The sequence below is a fragment of the Hyaena hyaena genome, unplaced genomic scaffold (assembly GCF_003009895.1).
Source record: "Hyaena hyaena isolate Hyena2069 unplaced genomic scaffold, ASM300989v1 scaffold_203, whole genome shotgun sequence".
Lineage (NCBI taxonomy): Eukaryota > Metazoa > Chordata > Mammalia > Carnivora > Hyaenidae > Hyaena > Hyaena hyaena.
In genome coordinates, this window is record NW_024080835.1 from 778,098 (window position 1) to 800,674 (window position 22,577).

Sequence of the window (22,577 nt, forward strand, 5' to 3'; positions counted from 1 at the left end):
GGCGCCCCTGAGCATGGAGCCTTCTTAATTCCTCCTCTCCCTCTCCCTCACTTGCATGCTCTCTTTCTCTTAAAAAAAAAAAAAAAAAAAGAGACTCCATGTTATAATGGAACATTAGAATTCTAATTCATTTATTCCACAAATGTTAATTGAGCAGCCACTGGGTGCTAAATGCTGGGGGAACAACAGAGAGGAAGACCGTGCCTCAAAGACTTTTCTTTGTAGAGATGACATTATATGCCTTTTGCTACAAAATAGTTGAAGGACACAGTGATGAGGACAAGAACTTTTTGACCTGACTTTCCTTACACCCCCTTCCGGACTGAGTTAGAGCCTCCTTCCATGCCCACAGAGTACCCTACACTTCCCTGTCATAGCACTTACCACGCTGTGTGGGGATGCTAGTATAACTATCCTTTCTCCTCTGTAGAAAGTGGCCAGAGGAGAGTGATCATGTCAGTCTTATTCATAGTTTATATCTCTAGCTTATGCTTGATGAATAGTGGATTGCATGGACAGATACGTAGATTAATGATCTGCCAGGTTAAGATCAAAGCTCTTTGCATCGAGAAACAGTACGGCAAGAGTGGCTAAGAGTTGTGTACTCTACATTAGTTGTGAGACTGAGTCAGCTTTTAAATCTCCCAGTGTCTCAGTTTCCTCATTTGTTCAATAGTTATAGAAATAGTGTTTCCATTATAGTGTTATTAGGCGAACTACATAAGGTAATATATATAAAGTAGTTAGCAAAGTTCTGGGACATAAATTGTTCAATAAATACTCTCTGCTATTATTACCAAAGTAGAATGGTAGTTTCCTGGGTGACAGTTTGCTATTTAAACATTGCATCCCTGCCTTTTCAGCTCCATTATAGGATCAAAGGATGTCAAGTAGGAATTCCAGGCTAAAGTGATCATTTTGAGTTCAAGATCTCTGAAAAGATTAAGAAGAGAATTGGGGAATTAATAGAAGTAGGATGTTGAACAAAAAAATTAAAAGGACTAGCAAAAGAAGGAAAGCAGCTCAAGACGGCACTTCAAAAGCAATTTTTCTGGAGCAATAATAACTCTACTGTCCTCACACCCAGACGTCCCCTTTAGGTGGCCAAAGTACCAGCTCATCCGTGGTACAGAATCCCTGTTCTGCAATATGCTTATGCTTCATAGAATGTCATGCCCCACAGGCATCAACTGTTCACTCATACAGAAGAAAGAAAAGCAAAAACAAAATGTGAAGTTGAGTTTTATCTAAACCTAGAGTGTGGGGTACCTGGGTGGCTCAATTGTTTAAGCATCCGTCTTCGGCTTAAAGCATGATCTCATGGTTGGTGGGTTTGAGCCCCACCTCAGGCTCTGTGCTGACAGCTCAGAGCCTGGAGCCTGGTTCCGATTCTGTGTCTCCCTCTCTCTCTCTCTGCCTCTCCACCAATTGTGCTCACTCTTGCTCTCTATCAGAAATAATAAATGAATAAACTTAAAAAGAATAAACCTAAAGAGTGTTAAAGTATCTTTTTCATTTCTTTTGAAAATTGAATAATTCTCTTCTTGAGTGAGATCTTTAGTCAGAATTATCAGTGTCTCCTCGTAGGCAGTTCCCTATTACCTTCTAACTGAGACCAAAAGCCAACCTGTGACCAACCTATGGAAACCCAGCGTCTTTACTGCCTCCCTCTACTTCTGTCAGAGAGAATTCACATGGCCTCTTTCCTAACCATGGAGGAGTGTCATGTTGTTCATCTTCTCTTAAGAATAGTAAACTGCTTCTCCTTTACTACCGCATCAATTGGGGAGTAAATGTTAAGTAAAATTAGCATAGAATCACTCTGTTGATAGAAAAAAATAGGCATAGAAAGAATACATCACTGACCCCGATACTTCAATTACCAACTCTTTTTATTCCTCGAGGCTGCAGATACTTTACTCCACAAGGGAGAACTTGGTCCTTAAATTTTTAATAAGATATTTTATTGCCTAAAATGTTAAACAAAGAAAAGAAATCAATCAGGTTGCCCTAGTTCTGGTTTTGAAGGGCAGGAAAATCAGGTTATAATTTGGGACAAAGGACTTGTTCCACAGGTTTCCTCCTTTTAGGAGAAAACAAACATTGATGCAAACATGAAAGAGGTGATATAGTACCCCTGTGAATTTCGGAGTGAATACTTTCTCCCAGACTCATGGGAGTCACCATTTGACCCACTTACAGAGACTTATGTCTCTGAAGGGTCCAGTTGAGTCACTTGAAAGGAATCTCTTACGACTGGAAATAAGAAGCATGTAGAAAATAAGAGGAAAAGATAATAAATGTGGTAAGTTATTCTCTCTGAACCCTTACTCTCTGAGCAGCATGAAGCACCTTTACCAATGTTGTGTTGTGTCATCTTTGCAGCAACACAGAGATACTCATCTTTGTGCTACTGACAACCTAACTGATGTTCCCAGAGGTTAAACAACATTTTGAATATCATACAGTAGCAAACTCCAGGTTGTCAATTTCAAAACCCACACTTTTATTATGGCAAAAAACAATTTAATGAAGCAAATCATTCTCTAGTGGGATACTGAATTCTGTTGTAGAAATAGGATCTTAGATTTGATGAAATCTTAGTAATATTTTCTTAAAACCCTCCTGCTGATTGGTAGCAACCTTCAGAAGGTGTGGTCCAGTCTGCTTGAACAGTTTCCCTGATGGAAATCTCACTCCTTCAACCAGGCAATTGTTTCCCCTTTAGATAGCTCTTATTGTTTAAAGTTTTTCCTGAGATTCACCTCTGAAAACAATAAAACAATTCCAAACCTTCACCTCCATCATAGCCTGTAACACATTTAAAACATAAGTTTCTCTCCCCAAATCTTCTCTCAGCGTTGCCCTTGAAAACCTTCCAGACTTTCTCTAGCTTCCTTTGGGTGTGCTCAACATGCTGCAGTAACCACCTATACCAGCTGGAAGAAGGATGCTAATCAAAGCCAAGACTGTAGCCCCCTTTTGTCATCCATGGCACAGTACTTCTGTAAATACAGAAGAATATTGGTATTGTGGTCCCAAGATATCCCCCAAAATCCATGTTGAATCAGAACCCCCGAAGTGAGTAGGAGATGGGGGGCCTTCAGAGGTTCTTAGGTCATAAGAACGGAGCGCCCTCATGAATGGGATTAGTGATCTTATGAAAGAGGCTCCAGAGAGATCTCTTGCCCCTTCTACCATGTAAGGACACATCAGAGAGTGCCAGCTATGAACCAGGAGGAGGGCCTTCACCAGAACGACAGTGATGCTGGCACCTTGATCTTGGACTTAGTCTCTAGAACTGTAAGAAATAAATTACTCTTGTTTATAGGCTACCCAGTTTGTGGCATCCTAGAAAAGCCCAAATGGACTGAGACAATTAGATCACTTATTTATGTGCCAACCTTTCCACAACACTAATGGCTTATAATGAACTTGAAGTCAATTTAAATTCTTTCATGTTTTTTACTTGAACTGATCATAGGCCACATTTCCTCCATCTTACTCTTGGACAATTGACTTTTTTTTCATGTTTTTTTTTTTAAGTTCATTTATTTATTTTGAGAGCAAGAACTCCTGTGCATGAGCGGGGGGGGGGGGTGCAGAGAGAGAAGAGAGAGAATCCCCAGCAGGCTCTGCACTGGAGCCCGACCAACACGGGGCTTGATCCCACAAATTGTGAGATCATGACCTGAACTGAAAGCAAGAATCAGATACTTAACCAACTGAGCCAACCAGGTGCCCCCAAATGACTTTCTGAACTGAAGAACAAGACTTTATATTTCCCCCAAAGTTTGACCATACTTGGAACTCCATAATCTGCAGTCTTTTTTTTTTTTTTAATGTTTTATTTATTTCTAGGAGAGAGAGAGAGAGAGACAGCGTGAGCAGGGGAGGGTCAGAGAGAGAGGGAGTCAACAGACTCTGAAACAGGCTCCAGGCTCTGAGCTGGCAGTCAGCACAGAGCCCGACTCAGGGCTCAAACCCATGAACCGCGAGATCATGACCTAAGCGAAAGTCAGACGCTTAACCGACTAAGCCACCCAGGCGCTCCCGTAATCTGCAGTCTTTTATAACTCCACCCTATAACTTGGACTTATCTGCAAATTTCTTTCTTCCTTTCATGTTTATTTATTTTTGAGAGAGAGACAGAGAGGTACAGTATGAGTGGGGGAGGGGCAGAGAGAGAATGGAGGGAGACACAGAACCCAAAGCACACTCCAGGCTCTGAGCTGTCAGCACAGAGCCCAACATGGGGCTTGAATCCCAACTTTATGTTACTTTACCATATGAAGCTCTTTCACAAACATTTCATAAGATTCTTACAATTACCCTGTAAATAAGATACCTTTATCATTCTGTATGTGAGGACAGAGATTCAGAAAAACTGTCTGACTTGCCTAATGTGACACAGCTAATAAATGAGAAAAATAAGAAACAAGTCTTAGGGCTTCTGACTCTGTTTCCAGTGCCTTTTCAAAACCTGATTTTAAATATAATAATTAACTTCATTTCTTTTTCCTTTTTCTACCCACTGCTCCCTGCATAGATATCAACAGAGACTAATTAAAATCAAAAAACATTTTCTACAAACAAAATCTTACTCAGAAACCCACTATGTAAAGCAGATTAAAAAGCTGGTTGCTCTGATAGAAGCAAGATGCAGGGCTCTTAGCCTCTATCTCTGTCCCACTTGGGACCTCCCCTCAACCTTGCTATAGATGATAATGTGGCACTTTATAGTCCTCCAACTACATTCAGATGTCACTAGTCAATGGCATGTTCTCAAACTGTAACCTTCTCTAAAAATATTTTTTTAAACTATGATTATCTCCTAAATTTTTTTTATGTTTTTATTTATTTCTGAGAGAGAGAGAGAGAGAGAGAGAGGGAGACACAGAATCTGAAACAGGCTCCAGGCTCTGAGCTAGCTGTGAGCACAGAGCCTGATGCGGGGCTCGAACCCACGAACCATATCATGACCTGAGCTGAAGTCGGATGCTTTACCAACTGAGCCACCCAGGCATCCCTAAAAATAATTTTTAAAGTATGGCTAACTTCTTTTGCCTTATTTTTATAGTAGTCTAGAATTTTGTGGGAAATCATTTAAGAGGCTTCCTAATCTTTTACATGGAACAAAATTTTTATTTATTTATTTTTAAATTTTACTTGATTAATTTTTTAAAATTTTATTTTAGAGAAAGTGTGTGTGTGTGTGTGTGTGTGTGTGTGTGTGTGTGTGAGTGGAGGAGAGGGGTAGAGGAAGGGAGAGAGAACATCCCAGGCAGGCTCCATGCTCAGCACAGAGCATGTCTCAGGGCTCAATCCGTGACCCCGGGATCATGACCTGAGCCAAAATCAAGAGTTGATACACAAGCAACTGAGCCACCCAGGCACACCAACATGGAACAGAATTGTTTTAAAATTTGATGGCAACTGGGTTAATCCCAATTTTTATTTCACAGATGAAAAAACAGCAACCCAGAGAAGAGAAGTGACCCACACAGGATCAATTCCACAGAGGAAGAAGGACAAGAACCCAGATCTGGGCCCTCCTGGGCAGGTAAATTCTTCTGATTAGATCATGGAGTCCCACTTTTAGAAATCTGACCCTATTGATACAACATGACATCTTTAACAACATGGAGCTTCTGATTCTCACAAAAGCAACGAACAAACATTGATATTACGTGGCATTTAAGATCATATAAAGGAATAAAATGTAGCAATTAGCTTTAGTAATGAGGCCTTGAAACAGCAATTCTTAGCTTCCAGATATCACAGCTCCTCTGAAGTGTATGTCAAAAAATGTTTATGCAAAATCTGCAAACATTTCAAGGGGTTTATAGATGCACCCCCTCCTCGTCCCCTCCCCCCCTTCCCCCCACCAAGTGCTAACCTTCAGGTTAGGCCAGCCCAGTACAAGTGCCAGGGTCAGGATTGCATAGCACCAGCTACTTTCTTATTTATGGGTCTGCTGCCTAAAGGCTGCTTCTGTTTCAGTATCCTTCATCTTTTATTTAAATGGAGCAGTAGCTTATCCTGAAAGACCTTTGATACAAGAGAGGAGTAAGTGTCTTAATAAGTATTTAGTTAACTAGATGGGACAAATTGAGAAATATGACAAAATGAAAACCTTTTCTTTCAAAAATGTTAAGTGTGAAAGTGAGGATGATCCGTGCTTATGATAGGACATTCATTTCCCTTCTGTTTTAAGAAAGGAAAGGAAATAAAATAAAAATAAACCTAGATTATCACTAGTTGCCTGACCACTTTTATGAAATCTGTGGTAAACGGGAAAAAGAGTAGGGGTGAGGACAAAAAGGAATAGATTTATCTTCTCAAGTGAGTGTTTCTTAATCCTTTCCTTTGCCATTTATGATCCTGAAATGGTGGGCCACAATTTCTTCATTTCAAAATAGTTTGGGAAGCTCCAATATTACTTTAAAGTTATTGACAATGAGGCCCGATTTTAAAATTCAAAAACCACTCCTTGGACATTAGCATGTTCAGAGTATTGTCACAGGGGCCGAGTGCAGTGTGACAGAAAGACCACTTTGGAGTGAGAGAATTCTAGGACTGAACCCCATTGCCATTTCCTCCTTGGCTCTTGACAATGAGCAAGGTACAAAAAGATAATGAACTTCAGTTTTCTTATCTTTAAAATGAGGGGGTATATTTTTTATCTTCTTTATGACAGCCACACCAGAACTGAATAAAATACTAGAGAAGACTCCCTCTAAAAGTGGCCTCTAATGTAATAACTGCTAAAGTTCAGATGACTTGTTTTAAAGTTGAGTTCATTCTCTTTTAATCTATGCCTGGTGTCCATAGCTAAGGCTTTGATTAGTAGGATTAGTATAGTGTGTAGTGTGTAGTAATGTAGTGTGTAGTCTAGTGTCAGTAATCATAACAGTTAATGTTCATTTAGCCCTTATATATTATTCTAATACCTTACACTTTTTCATCTTCCCAGAAATCTTATGTTCTTTTATGATTCTTAATTTCCAGTTGAGGAAACTGAGTCCAAGTGGGTAACTTAGCCAGGATCAAACCCAGACATGATCCAGACCCAGATCTCCATACTCATCATACCGCCTCTCAGTAAGATTCTCACCCAGCTCCCCATGTGGTCACTGTGAGACTTTTGCCCTCAGTTTCTTCATCCTTCATCACTTAGTAAAGCATCTAGCCAGTACCTGCCGCAGTGGTACTTAATAAATGTTTCTGTTCCCTGAAGAGAGTTCCACATTATAAAATTCTCGTGTTCTTAAAGAGATTTGAATTTGTTTCCCAGGGCTGTGGTAACAAAGTACTACAACGTTGGTGGCTTAACATAAGAGAAACGTATTCTCTGATAGCTCTGGAGACTAGGAGTCTGAAATCAATGTGTCAGCAGAGCCATGCTCCCTCCAAAGGATTTTGGGGCCATTTTTCCTCTGCACCTCCTTGCCGGAATTCATAACTTAATTATAGCTACAAAGACCCTTTTCCCAAATAAGGTCACATTCACAACTTCCAAGATGTGGACATATCTTTTTGGGGATCCACCATGCTTAGGGGATTTCCTCTGGTACTCTTGTCCAACAAGCCCACATTGATTCAAAGAGGGAAGAGAACATTTTATCTCACCCAGTTTAGGTATATAGTTAAATTGGTTATAAAATCTGCCGGTTGAAAATATTTTTCTTGGGGCGCCTGGGTGGCTCAGTTGGTTGGGTGTCAGGCTTCAGCTCAGGTCATGATCTCGCAGCTAGTGAGTCGGACCTTCACATTGGGTTCTGTGCTGACAGCTCAGAGCCTGGAGCCTGCTTTGTATTCTGTGTCTCCCTCTCTCTCTGCCCCTCCTCCGCTCACACTTTGTCTCTCAAAAATAAAATAAAGATTAAAAGAATTTTTAAAATATATTTTTCTTAATGTACCCACTTGCCATTAGCCTTCTCACATTTACTTGAAAGTCAACAAAGTTCTTAAGGAACAAACAATTGTCACCCATTTAAAAGAGCAAGCTTGGAGCTCAGCACTTCTCCACTTTTCACTAGAGTCATGAAAAGCAGCCGTGCACCTGGGAGCAGGTAAAAGAGAATGAAGCTAGCAATAATATGTCCACACCCTAGGAGAATAAGAAATCCGCTTGGCCCACTTGTTTTTCTTTTAGTATGTTAGTTAAGTAATTCAATTCTAAGTATAAGATCATAAGATCTAATTAGAGTAATTTAATTTCCTAAAAGCAACAACATTTTTTGACATAACTCTATAAACACCTGCCTTTTCTTTCTTCCCTCCTCATTTTCCCCCTCCACTCCCTATTGCAGAAACTAGCTGACCTAGAATCCCAACCAACTCAGTAGGGAAATTCCCCGTGATCTGGGGGTTGGCAGAGAAAATACCTCAACAAAACTATGTCTATCTCCATGACCCTTGGAGTCAGCCTGGCTTTCCACTCATTTGCCTAAAAGCAGTAACTACTGAGACACAGAAGTAGTTCAGTTGAGGGCAGTGAAAAGGCAACAGACTATATTACTACTATCACAAAAAATTACACCTACGGAAGTTCAGCGTTGCTGGTCACCAAAATAAGAGAAATACTGAACTCATCACCACAAGCATTCCATACAGTATGATAGGAAGTAAAAAGTAAGCCAGAAGAATGAGGAGGAGGAGGAAGTGGAGGAGGAGGAAGAAGGACAGGAAAATAAACAAAAGCAAAAACAAAGTTATATGAGCAAATATTCAGTGTTATCAAAAAAATAAAATAAATTTGCAAAGAATGCTACAGTTAGAAAACACTCTCAGAAGTATCTTGGTTGACCAGCTGCCTTTTCAGATTTCCTTTGACAGAACTCTGGGAACGAGTTCTGAGAAGGTATGATTTTGACAGATCAGTGTTGCAGTAACTCACCTTCTTCGGCCTCAAATTGGTCTTTGGAAATGAGCTTTCTGTTTCTGAAGAGACATCGATTATAATGAGGATAGGTTGGGATGAGACAAAGGCTTAATTTTTCATAGTCAGACTTCTAGCTCCTAAGAATATGGAGTCCTTTGAAACAAACAGTAAGCAAGTAGTTCCTTTACTAAATTGTGGGTTTGATGGCCAGGAGCTGGAGAAGAAAAGAGAAAGGCAGAACTGCTGTGATGTGCATGGAACACAGTTGCCCAGAAAGGGGTTTGTAATGACAATAGAAAAGTTTCAATCAAACAGTTTAACCACTTTTCCATTCTTATTCCCTTGTAAGTACTCATTGTCAAAAACCAGCACATCATAGTTACAAATCCTACAAGTGTATGCTGTACACTGTATGCTGAATTTCGCTGATACGAAGAATACACCTAAACATGTCAATCCTCCTCTCAGAAGCGTCTTTGTAGTCTGGCAGTTCCCAGTTTTCCTCTTATATCCCGAAAGTCAAGAAGGGAACTCCATTGGGACCTTATAGTTATTATTTGAAGACATCTGGTTATCTGTTTAGTCAGCTTTGGATCATACATCTATGTGATTTTCTTCAACTAGCCATGTCCCACTTGAAATTAAGGACCCCAATGACTTTTAATGACAAAAAATATATATGGTTCAGACTGTTTCCAAGTGTATTTTTAAATTTCAGTTCTCATTAATATTTAGAGTTATTCGTTGACATTTAAAAATTTTTAAAGTTTATTTTGAGAGAGTAGGGGGGAGGGAAGGGGCAGAGAGAGAGAGGAGAGAGAGAATCTCAAGCAGGCACCAAACTGTCAGTACAGACCCTCACACAGGGCTCAAGCTCATGAACCATGAGATCACGACCCGAGCCAAAACCAGGAATCAGAAACTCAACAGAATGAGCCAACCAGGCGCCCCTGACATTTAAAATTAGTTGCAATAAAATACACTACACATAACATAAAAATTTACTATCTTAACTATTTTTAAATGTATGGCTCAGTGGTGTTAAGTATATTTGCATTACTGTGCAGCCAGTTTCTGAAATGTTTTCATCTTGCAAAACTGAACATAACCATACCCACTGAACAACTCCCAGGGTCCCCCTTCCAGTAGCCCCTGGTAAGACCACCATTCCACTTTGTTTCTATGAGTTTGACTACTCTAGATATCTCCTGTAAGGGAAATTATACAGCATTTGTCTTTTTTTAAAATTTTTTCTTTAATGTTTTATTTCTTTCTGAGAGAGAGAGAGAGACAGCATGAGCAGGGGAGGGTCAGAGAGAGAGGGAGACACAGAATCTAAAACAGGCTCCAGGCTCCAAGCTAGCTGTGAGCACAGAGCTGATGCGGGGCTCGAACCCACAAACTGTGAGATCATGACTTGAGTTGAAGTCAGACACTCAACCGACTGAGCCACCCAGGCGCCCCTATATAGCATTTGTCTTGCTGTGACCAGCTTACTTCACTTGGCATAATGTCTTCAAGTTTCATCCGTGTGGTAGCATGTGTCAGAATTTCCTTACTTTTTAGGGATGAATAATATTACATTATATGTATATACTGCATTTTATTCATCTATTGATCTGTCAACTGACATTTGCATTGCTTCTACCTTTGGGCCATTGTGAATAATATAGGTGCACATTTAATGACAATTATTTTTAATGACTTTAAGGCCACTGTTTGTGTGGCAACTCTCTTTACTTCTCACCTCTGAAAACAACTTGGCAGACTTGGCAATGGTATCTTCAGAAGGAAAGGGCCACCTAGAAGCTATATTCTTTCCTCTTTCCTTCTTTATAGGATTAAAGGGTTTCTTCTCCTTTAATAAAATAGTAATGAAGAGGTTCATCCTAAGAAATGATATTATAGTTAAAAGCTTGGCTTAGAAGCCCTACTCTCCACTTCAGTATTGGCAGAAATAAATAGGTGTACTTGCTCTTTTTCTTTTCATTATTATTATTTTAAAAAATTTTTAATGATTGTTTATTTTTGAGAGAGAAAGGGAGAGAAAGAGAATCCCAAGCAGGCTCCATGCTGTCAGCACAGAACCCAGCATGGGGCTCGATCTCATGAACTGTGAGATCATGACCTGAGCCAAAACCAAGAGTCAGACACTTAACCAATTAAGCCACCCAGGTGTCCTACTTGCTCTTTATTTAATTTTTTTAAATGTTTATTTACTTTTGAGAGAGAAGACAGAGACAGAGCATGAGCAGAGGGAGGAGCAGAGAGAGAGGGAGACACAGAATCTGAAGCAGGCTCCAGGCTCTGAGCTGTCAGCACAGAGCCCAGCACGGGGCTTGAACTCACAAACTATGAGATCATTACCTGACCCAAAGTTGGATGCTTAACCAACTGAACCACCCAAGTGCCCCCCAGCACCTGCTCTTTTTCTATATGAGTAAATGAAAAGGACACCAGGAAAAAGACAAAATATATCCTGTCTTCTGTTACAAATTTCTCTTCTTATTCATCTACTCAACATTAATGTACTTCCAGCTTGTTTTTAGTTTTGAAACATTTATCTTTTTTTGATAGCTACACAATATAAAGACTGATCTAGTATGAACTTAGTATTTCTCATATTATTTTGAAATTTTATGTTAAAGTCAAATTCCAAATTTTCTTTCCCAGGCAGACATCCTAAATTCATAAATCTCTCTGGAATCTGTCAGCAAATGCCAAACAACAAGGATTACTTTGAAATTACAGTCACTCAATACACACCATGTTGCCCAGTGGTCTCTGGTGATAGTTGGAATGGAAACACATGTTTTCTATTGTTCTGCTTTTGTTTAGTGTCAGTTAAAATTGGACATAATAAAGTTGGTCAGATAGCGACAAAAACACTCTGCTCTTGTGTGTAATTCAAACCAACACTGTACCAACAACAATGTGGCTAAATTGTTGGTGAGACTTTTTCCTTTTAGTCCTATTTCAGTAACTCACTTCTAAGTACAAGAGTAGAAAACTTAAGAGTAATTATTGCCCAAAGCAGTAACATGCTTTGACTTATAATTGTTTGTTTCTTCTTCTCTGAGGAATCTATAGAATTGTTCAAATCCATCACTTCTGGTCTGACTTCTAATATTAACCCTGGTATCAGCATGAAGAATTAATTGCCAGAGGATGGCTGGAGAGTATTCTAAGATGGAAAGGAAATTCACATGAAAATGTTAAGCAAGGATGGAACTTTCTGTGAGGCACAGAAAACATTGAAGTCATCCACAGAAAACTTAGAGCAAGATATCTGGAAAGTGGGAAGCCAATAAACTGTGATTATGCCTGATTCCTACATAGATACGATATGAGATTTTGCCATTAACCACAGGAACTTTGTATCTTTGTGAATCAAATCGTGTTCACATGAAGCAGATTTTGATCAGGTCTCCAAGACAGAACTATTACATAATGTTGTGCAGGGCACAGCCCACACAGTGGTATCTGGTAGCCCTGCACAAGACACATTTGAAAATGTGCTTGGAGATTGCAATGCCTTTGAAGTAGTGGTTTGTGGTCATTGCTATATACGTGTGTTGTTTTATTTTTTTATTTTAAAAAAAAACATTACTAGGCAATTCAACTAGCAAACACAAATAAGGGTTGCGGTTTGTTTGTTTGGTTTTTCCTATAAAATATACAAAGCACTCCGTTATAGATAACTGTTATTTCACAAAGACTCTTTGACTTTATTACTTTGGAAAATCTTGCAAATAGTTTAAAGCTGTACCAATCCATAAGAAACAACAACAAACCCTACTATGATTATGACTATGACTTCTAAAGAGTTCACAACCTATGCCTACATTCCTTACCACATTAGTAGACAGACTTAGAGACAATTATGAATAATCCTCATTTTACACAGAGAAGCTGTGACCCAGGAGATTTTGGAACTTGTTCAAGGACACAAAGTAAAATGAATGAATGAATGAATGAATGACGACAAAACAGTAAAGCTGCAACAGAGTTCAGACCTTCAGGTGTTCTTATCCTGTGATTTTTTTTCTATTAGAACAACTTTTCTACCTACCAATCTTAAGTTATTACTCACCTAGAGTAAGCACTTGTAAAAACTATTTTAATGGGCTTTAAAACCACTTCACAAGTGGTTTTTTGTTCCCCACAGAGTCCATGAACTTTTAACAGTGTGAGAAGGAAAGAAAAAAAGCATTTGTTACACTGAAAAAAAAAATAGTACTAGCTTCTTCTTTCTTTCCTACAAAAAGACAGATTGTACTGAGTTTATAAAAAACGAATCTGCCTAAAACTCATTGCCTAAAAGCAGACAATGAGAATTCATAAGTACCTTGTATGTACCCCACATTGTACTATGGAAATGTTAAATAAGTACAGGTGTGGACTCTGCCCTCACCCCACTTACAATCCAGTCAGCCAGCCAGCCAGCTCACCAGCCAGCATACAAGTATCCCACATTGCAGACACTGGGGATAAAGAGATCACTGGGGCATATTCCCAGTTCTCTAAGACCTCATAGTCTAGGGGAGAAATAGACTGTACAAGGCTAATTATAAAATGGTGTAAATGCTAAAACACTGCTCTCATAGTAACACATAAAAGAAAGCAATATATTTCCCTTGGGAAGGGTAGTCTCTTGGGAATGTTTCCTAGAAGGGAGGATATAAGAGCTAGGTCTTGAAGGTAAACAGGATTATATCTAGAAGAGAAAGGGCACAACATTTCCAGAAAAAAAAAAGATGAACAAAAGCATGAAAGTTTAATGGAATTTAGCAGGAGAGTTCAGAGATGCTACTGGAGAGGTGGAGAAATCAAACTCTGAAGGGCCTTAGAGGAATGTTTCATATCCTAGGAATTGGAAAGCCATTGAAGGGTTTCACGCAGAGAAATTAATCTTTGATTTTAGAAAGTTAATTCCAGCGGCAGGATGGAAGATTGTTAAGGTGAAAAGGAGATAAGTCGATAGGCTTTTTCATTAGTTCAAGGAAGAGATGGAGAGAATCCATAGCACTGTCCAATAAAATTTGCTGCAGTGATGGAAATGTTCTATATCCATGCTGTCCAATATGGTAGCCATTGAGCCACATGTGGCTACTGAGCACTAAACATTTAAATTGCCGCATGTGGCTGCCGTATTGGACAGTGCCGAGGCATCTTAGAGAAGCTGGCTCTTGAGTTAAACCTTGAAGGAGGGTTTTTCCAACTGCAGGATACAACTGGTGTAGCTCACAACTGGGATAGTTTTCAATAACCAAAGAGAATAACATGGAGGGGCACCTGGGTGGCTCAGTCGGTTAAGCTTCCGATTTCAGCTCAGGTCAGGATCTCATGGTTCATGGGTTCAAGCCTCATGTTGGACTCTGTGCTGACAGCTTGCTCAGAGCCTGGAGCCTATTTCAGAATTTGTATCACCCTCTCTCTCTGACCCTCCCCTGCTCATGCTGTCTCTCTTTCAGAAATAAATAAAAATATTAAAAAAAGAGAGAATAACATGGAATACAGTAGAGTTAAATCAAAGAGAACAGAGTAGGAAAAAAAAATAGCATCCACTGCAGAGTAATATTGTTGAGAGATGTTTCAGTTATATAGCTGGGCCTGTGTGTGTGTGTGTGTGTGTGTGTGAGAGAGAGAGAGAGAGAGAGAGAGAGAGAGAGAGAGAGTGTGTGTGTGTGTACCCTGGATCACAATGTAAATGTACTTTCCCTCTTTATTCTGTTTAAAAATGTTTGAAAGCCATTCCTTTATGAAAGGGTAGGATTTAACTATGTTCAGAGTTATTAGGAAACCGTTTCCAGAAGGGCAGACTTTAAGTTCATTAGAGTTTAGAATAGGGAATAGGATAACTCTGAACCTTCAAGACTTTCTTAATTACTATGTTATATGGAAACCAACTTGACAATAAACTATTAACTTCAAAAAATTAATAGATTTTATCATCTAGAACAGTTTTAGACTTACAGAAAAGTTGAGAAGAGTACAGTCTCCACATGCCCTGTACCCAGCTTCCCCTACTAACATCTTACATTGGTATGACACATGTGTTACAATTAATGAGCCAATGTTGATATGCTATTCAGTAAAGCCAGTACTTTACTCATATTTTCTTGGCTTTTACCCAATATCCTTTTTTCCCTTCCAGGATTCCATCCTGGATAACACTTTGCATCTAGTTGTCATGTTTCCATAGGTTCCTTTGAGCTATGACAGTTTTACACCTAGCTTGTTTCTGAGGACCTTGAGAGTTTTAAGGGGTACTGATCAGGTATTTTACAGGATGCTATTCTGTTGGAATTTTGTCTGATGTTTTTTCTTATGATTAGACTGAGGTTGGTTGGTTGGGGGAAGACCAAAAGATAAAGTGCCATTTTCATGCCATGATATCATGGATACCTACCATTAACATCATTTATCACTATTGATGTTGGCCTTGATCCACTGGCTGAGGTAGTGCTAATCAGTCTTCTCCACTGTAAATTTATGTTTTTATCTCCCTTTTCAAATAGTACTCTTTGGAAGGAAATCACTCTGCTCCTTTTAAAAATGAATTACTTAATTAAAGGGAGGCTTGAACTTGGAGTAAATCATATCGAGTTCCTTCCAAAGAAAGATATTTCTGAGTACAGACACAGTCTCTTTTTAGTTTCAGCATCTCTCTCTGTAGCAGATAGAACAATTTTTTCACATCTCAGATTTTCAGATTCTAAATATGAAGCACACACACAAAAGCTGAGTGATTGACGGTGAGTTCCAAAGTAAGTCGGAAAGGAATTAACCCAAAATCAATTGCAAATCCTTCTGACTTTTCTCTCAGCCCCAGATTCTGATGTTTTAGAAGTAAATTTAACCCAAAATGTGTTGGGTTTTTTTTTTTTTTGAATCCCCAAGAGGGAAGATTCATTTTTAGCTAATGTTTAGAAAGGGAGATCCCAGACTGAGAAAACCCAGGAATTTGGAGTAACTTCTTTAGGTGCAGGATCATGTCCTCTGCAATATTAGCAAGGTAAATCCACTCTGCCAAACCACCTGCTACTTACCTCTCACTGCAGTTGCCTAACTTTCTGCCACTCCTATTCCCATGGACAGAAAACAACACAGAACTTCCAGAACAAGCCCAGCCTCTACATTGTTACATCCCTGCTCGTTCCCTTTACAGTATTCTCATTTCATGACTCATACACATGGGTTCATGGGAACACGTGGGGGTTTTGTTGCTGTTGTTGATGTTGCTGTATTTATTCTTTCTTGTCCATTCAGGCCAGAACAATGTCCTGCTCCTACATAATGTGTGTCATAGGTCCCAGGTCTTCTCTGTTCACTCTGGGAAAAGAGGTGAAACTATCTCCTTCTTCACTGTACACAAATCTGGTGAGAGAAAATAATCATCACCTACTGATTAAGAAAGAGGGGGACAGTGACATTCAGAAATAAAATATAGTCACTTACTTTCCAATCAATTGTAAGATCACTTCTTAGGGAACTTCCAAGGCCTTCTTGTTTTCCACTGCCCCAGTGTCCCTGTTCATTTGCTGGATTCCCTTTAGGATTCAGTCTCTTCCTGTAGTTCCCAGGACTCTAATAATCCTTCTCCTTCTTCCTCCCCTCAACTTGGTAAAATTCTGCTTTGGGTCTTTAAATCATGCTAAGATGTACGTCACTAACAAGAACTTTAATTTTTACCAGTTCAAGGTAACGTTTGCAATAAATAGGGATCAGAATCCTCATTTTGTTAGAGGAGCATATGAACTGTGGGAATTCAAGAAAGAGTCCTGAGTAAGGGAAAAGTAGAATCTAGGGAAACAGATTGGGGCTGATCTTCCAGATATCCTACACAGATGGTACCATTGTCCTTACTCAACTCTGAGTCTTCTAAGACCACAGAAAACCTTCCCTGGAATTTTCACTTCTTTCATCCCATGTCAACTCCCAAAACACAGGGTGTTCCCTGCCTGGTCCAGTCACTTCCATTCGATTTGACAAACCAACTTAAATGTCAACCAATTGAATATCAATTTGATGTTAGCCCCATAGACTTGGCCCTTTTCTTTTGGTCTAGGGGATCTCTAATTCCATTAACATTCTAGATTTCACTTTAATATTCTAGATTTCACTTTTAGCTGCCTAACACATGTTGCAAATATCATCTATAATGTATACTGGTGGAATATACTCAACTGAATTATAATCCTCAAGGGTGATGATGACTATCTCTGTCACCATGGAGTCTTCAGTTCCTAGTGCAATTAACCAGCATGTCAATAATTATTGTCAGTAAATAAAAGGGAGAGAGGGAGGGAAGGAGGAAAGGCTTTTTCCAGTTAGATTCTAACTTCCTATCTATATGCTTCTCCATGTACAAATCCTTTGAATTGATGCTTTACTTTCATTTCTGCTAATCCTTACTGCAACCTTAATGAGCATTAGGGATTATTATCTCCAGTTTACAAGTGAGGAAATTGAGGCCCAAAACAGTTAAGTCCTGGGCCAAGGTCACACAGCTAATATGTGGAGGAGTCAGCACTTGAACCAACATCTATCTTTATTCCCAAGCCCATACTCTGCATTATGCAAATGCAATAAAAGCACTTTCCAAACTATAAATAATCCTATGAAAATACAAATTGTTTTGTTATTATTATTATTATTCGAGAAACTCTGATAAATCAAATCCACTAGGCACCTTAGAATGTGGTACCACACTGGGGCACCTGGGTGGCTCAGTCAGTTGAACATACGACTTTGGCTCAGGTCATGATCTCATAGTTCTTGGGTTCAAGTCCCACGTTGGGCTCTGTACTGACAGCTAGCTCAGAGCCTGGAGCCTGCTTCAGATTCTGTGTCTCCCTCTCTCTCTGACCCTCCCCTGCTCACACTCTCTCTCTCTCTCTCTCAAAAATAAATAAAACATTTTTTAAAAATTAAAAAAAAAAAGAATGTGGTACCACACTGGCCACCATGTTTTTAAAACAAAGGTGCAGAGAAAGCCTTTCCATGGGCTTCACAATCCATTCCTCCAAGGAACACTACTGCCCTTTACTTCACTCCCTACCTCTTACAGGAAGCCTCAATTGCTTTGTGTTGCATACAGGCTCCCATCCTTATCAGTTCACCCGAGAGTATCATCACTCAGCTTCTTCGGCTGTCAGTCATACCCATCTAGGCCCCTGCAGCCATATCACTATCTGCTTAAGCAGTGCCACCCCTAAAAGCACAACCTCCTTAAAGATCTAAGAAGGTTTTTAAAATTGGAAAGTTCAGAAGAAAAAAAATTTTTTAATGAATGTTTATTTTTGAGAGAGAGGGAGAATACAAACGGGTGGTGGGTAGAGAGTGAGGGGGAAGGGCAGAGAGAGAGGGGAACAGCAGATCAAGTGGGTTCTGTGCTGACAGCAGACAGCCAGATGCGGGGCTCAAACTCACAAACCACGAGTCATGACCCAAGCAGAAATCAGATGCTTAACCAACTGAGCCACCCAGGAGCCCTGGGGGGGAGGTGGGGAGAATTATTTTTTAAGGCAACAAACTACTGCCTCCCTTTTTTCCATATATGGAAATTATGTTTCAGAAGCACAGAACTAAAAACAAGGAGATTCACTATTTTAAGTTCTTTGTTTAGCTTTACTGGGATAGGGCATTAGGTCATTAAGGAAGCGAGCAAACTAATGCCACCTTTCATTGTGAGAAATTAAGACTTCAAGATGTTTCCTCCCATCTAGTTCTATGTTACCTACAGGTAATTCATTTCATGGCATTTGTGCCATCTTATTTCCCCAAATTCAGCCCATTTTCCTAGTTTCCTTCTTAGCATCTTTCCAGGTCCTTTCCCTCATTCCTGGCCCCTCATCCATTGCCTGTTTGTTACATGGTCCAGTGTGCTGCCTATAAGAACATGTCCTGTCTTCAGGGCCATTCTGGGGACAGCTTCCCTCTGAAGCCATTACTATCCAGAAGAAATCACACAGTAGTACTCAAAATGCATTTGTTAATGAATGAGTGAATTCTTCTACCCACATTACTCATCTTAAAAAGTGAGTTCTTTTAAATCTTGGATGCAGTCCCATAAGACATTTAAAAATGGAACCAAAAGGAAGTATACATATATTACTTAAGCAAATCTAGAACCTAAATATAGGGATATTCCAACAATAGATTGTAGCAGATGGTTTACCAATAATAACCCACTCTCTCTTCTCACCTTTTCTTTTTTTAAATGTTTTACACAATTTTATCCCATTTTATTCTGTAAAAATGCACGCAGATTCTAGAACATACTATAATTCTATTTTCTTTTTTTTCAACTGCATTAATAATTTTTTAAAATTATAGTTGACAGGGGCACCTGGGTGGCTCAGTCAGTTGAGCGTCCGACTTCGGCTCAGGTCATGATCTCACAGTTCGTGGGTTCGAGCCCTACATTGGGCTCTGTGCTGACAGCTCAGAGACTGGAGCCTGTTTCGGATTCTGTGTCTCCCTCTCTCTCTGACCCTCCCCTGCTCACGCTGTCTCTCTCTCTCTCTCTCAGAAATAAATAAAACATTAAAAAAAATGAAGGAGAGATCATCTTTAAAAAAATAAGTAAAATAAAATAGAATAAAATTATAGTTGACATACTGAGGAACGTGCGTAGCTCAGTTGATTAAGTGTTCAACTCTTGATTTTAGCTCAGGTCATGATCTCATAGTCATGGGATTGAGCCATGTCAGGCTCTGTGCTGATAGCACACAGGCTTGGAGTTCTCTCTCCTCTCTCTCTCTACCCCTCCCTTGTACACACTTGAACTCTCTCTCTCCAAATAAACAAGCAAACCTTAAAAAATAACAGATAGTTGGGGCGCTTGGGTGGCTCAGTCGGTTGAGCATCTGACTTCGGCTCAGGTCATGATATCACGGTTCGTGGGTTCGAGCCCTGCATCGGGCTCTGTGCTGACAGCTAGCTCAGAGCCTGGAGCCTGCTTCTGATTCTGTGTCTCCCTCTCTCTCTGACCCTCCCCTGCTCATGCTGTCTCCATCCCTTTCTCAAAAATAAATTATTAAAAAAAATAACAGATAGTTGACATACAACGTTATATTAATTTCAGGCGTACAACATGGTGATTCAACACACTAACAGCACTTACTACCTAAGTGTAGTAACCATACAGTTATTGCAGTTATTATTGACCATATTTCCTATGCTGTACTTTTCATCCCCTTGACTAGTTTATATAATTATCTTTCTACCTAAGAAACAATAAACAATCTTTAAAATTGCTTTTCATCAATAAAGGAAAAAAGAATCCAAGTGAAGGAAGAAATCAATGCCTTTTATTGACTTTTAGACTTCAGGAGACTGAAGTGAGATATGACAATAAAAGCATTTTTTACATGTCAGAGATGGCTACCGAGAGGGTTGGGAAATTATACAGCAAGTTTTCTTGGGAAAAACTAGCAAGAAAGGACAAACTTTTTAAATCTTAATTCTTTTTTTTTTTTAATTTTTTTTTTAATGATTTATTTATTTCTAGGAGAGAGAGAGAGACAGTGTGAGCAGGGGAGGGTCAGAAAGAGAGGGAGACACAGACTCTGAAACAGGCTCCAGGCTCTGAGCTGGCAGTCAGCACAGAGCCCAACGCGGGGCTCGAACCCACAAACCGCGAGATCATGACCTAAGCGAAAGTCGGACCCTTAACCGACTAAGCCACCCAGGCGTCCCATAAAATCTTAATTCTTTAAAATGTTAGCAATATATAATTAGTGTCTTACCAGGTATCTACCTTTGGTGTAAGGCATGGTGGTCTGCTTTAAATCTTTCATTTAATAGATAGATACATAGATAGATTTTTACAGCTTAAAACAATAAACACGAACTGTCTCACAGCTCCTGTGGCTCAGGAATCTGAGCACACCTTAGCTGAGCGCCTCTGGCTCAGGGTCTCTCACAAGACTGCAGTCAAGGTGTCTGTCGGGGCTGCTCAAGCAAGAAATTTAATTTTAGAAAACAAAGCTATGGGCAGGCAATTAATCGTGTGTATTTTTAAAGGCTAAAATGTAGAGAGAAAAAGTCAATGATATTTCTATAAATAATTTATAAATGAGTAATTTACCTCACTTATAAAAGTGAAAAGAATATTAAGAATATTTTAAGCAGATTTTTAGTACGAGGTTGCTTCTGAATGAGTAACGCCCATGGGAGAACAGAGACAGATTTTCTGCAATGACTGGTCTTAAAATTCATTTCAACTTGGCTTTAGAATGCAGGGAGTGTCATGTGTCCATATGTAATTAACAACTCCTCATTCTCTCAAACCCACCACAGCATTCCCCTGTTAAAAACCTCTGGAGTCCCCTTCACGTATAGGATAAAGACAAAATACTTAGCTTATCCACCTAGGCCCTGCAGTGGTTGCCTAACTCTGGCCATTCCCTTCTCTTCAGTTTTCTCCTACTCCCTCCCTCCTTCCCCAGATCTCTATGGCTCCATTCCCTGCCTTCCACAAACATCCATCAAGCCTCTTTCCACCTCTAACTTTTGGACAAACACAAGTGGATCCCTCTCTTGGCCATTCTCCCACCTGACCACCCATTTTATCTGTATGACTTACAGTCATCCCTTGGATCTCATCTCAAATATCTCTTCCTCCAAGACATGCTGAGACTGGATCAGGTTTCCCACAGCCCATTACACACTGCTCTTTTCCTTTAGGGTATAATGTAGTTGAAAATCACATATTTGTGTATATTATTTGATTGCTACCTGTCTCCTCAATGGGACCAATTTTCCTAATGGAAGGGTCTATGCCTGTCTGAGTCATTGTTCTCCCACCTTCTCCCAGTACAACCTGGAACATGGTAGCTGATGAAGGTATTCTCATACTCCCGAACAGTTACCTGGTGCCTCCCTGAACTCGTTCTAGGTAATGAAGAAGAAGCAAGTATGGGTAGCCATGAATTAGAGTTTGTTTGGTTTTTTTTAACATGTCCTATAAGAGCACTAAGTGTTTTTTTAAATTTTTTTTTAAATTTATTTCTAGGAGAGAGAGAGAGACAGCGTGAGCAGGGGAGGGTCATAGAGAGAGGGAGTCACAGACTGAAACAGGCTCCAGGCTCTGAGCTGGCAGCACAGAGCCCTACGTGGGGCTCGAACCCACGAACCGCGAGATCATGACCTAAGCGAAAGTTGGATGCTTAACCGACTAAGCCACCCAGGCGCCCCTGAATTAGAGTTTTAAATATAATCTATACAGTTGTCTAATGGGACAGCCTAATAGCTCAAATAGTGACACCTCCTCATTTTCACCATTTCAGCCTATCAGTGGAAAATGTTGGTTGCTTGGATAATATCACTCACTGAAATTACAACTTCTTTGGTCATTCATTGCCTCCAAGACCTAACGCTATTGGCCTTTACACTTTCACTGCAACCAAAGCTAGGAATGAAAAAGAATGTTGGCAGACAGTTCTTATCCAAGGTCCACCTACCAGGACAAGGCATTTAAACCTAATTACTTAGTTCCTACTCTGGCTTCTAGGAAAGATGGGAGGCTGCCTCTTCATAAGAAAGTGCAATGACTTCAGTTTGTATCATCTACTTTTTTGGGTCACACTGGCCATTATTACAGATAATTTCAACCTGGTAACACAAAGACTATCCATTTTCAGTTTTTTTGTGGATATTACCCTTATCAGAAAGAGTTACT

General features: G+C 39.7%; 1 protein-coding gene across 3 annotated transcripts in view; it reads left to right on the forward strand.

Moving 5' to 3' along the window:
- SPTSSB (serine palmitoyltransferase small subunit B) overlaps nt 1–22,577 on the forward strand; it is a 32,502-nt gene that overhangs the window by 6,813 nt on the left and 3,112 nt on the right. The window contains exon 3 of one of the 3 annotated variants that reach the window (XM_039241978.1): nt 5,466–5,558. The gene's annotated coding sequence lies outside the window, so the exon portion shown is untranslated. Of the gene's footprint in view, nt 1–863; nt 1,206–5,465; nt 5,564–22,577 lie in introns of those variants that run through there. The other 2 variants (XM_039241979.1, XM_039241980.1) reach the window with 2 other exon arrangements.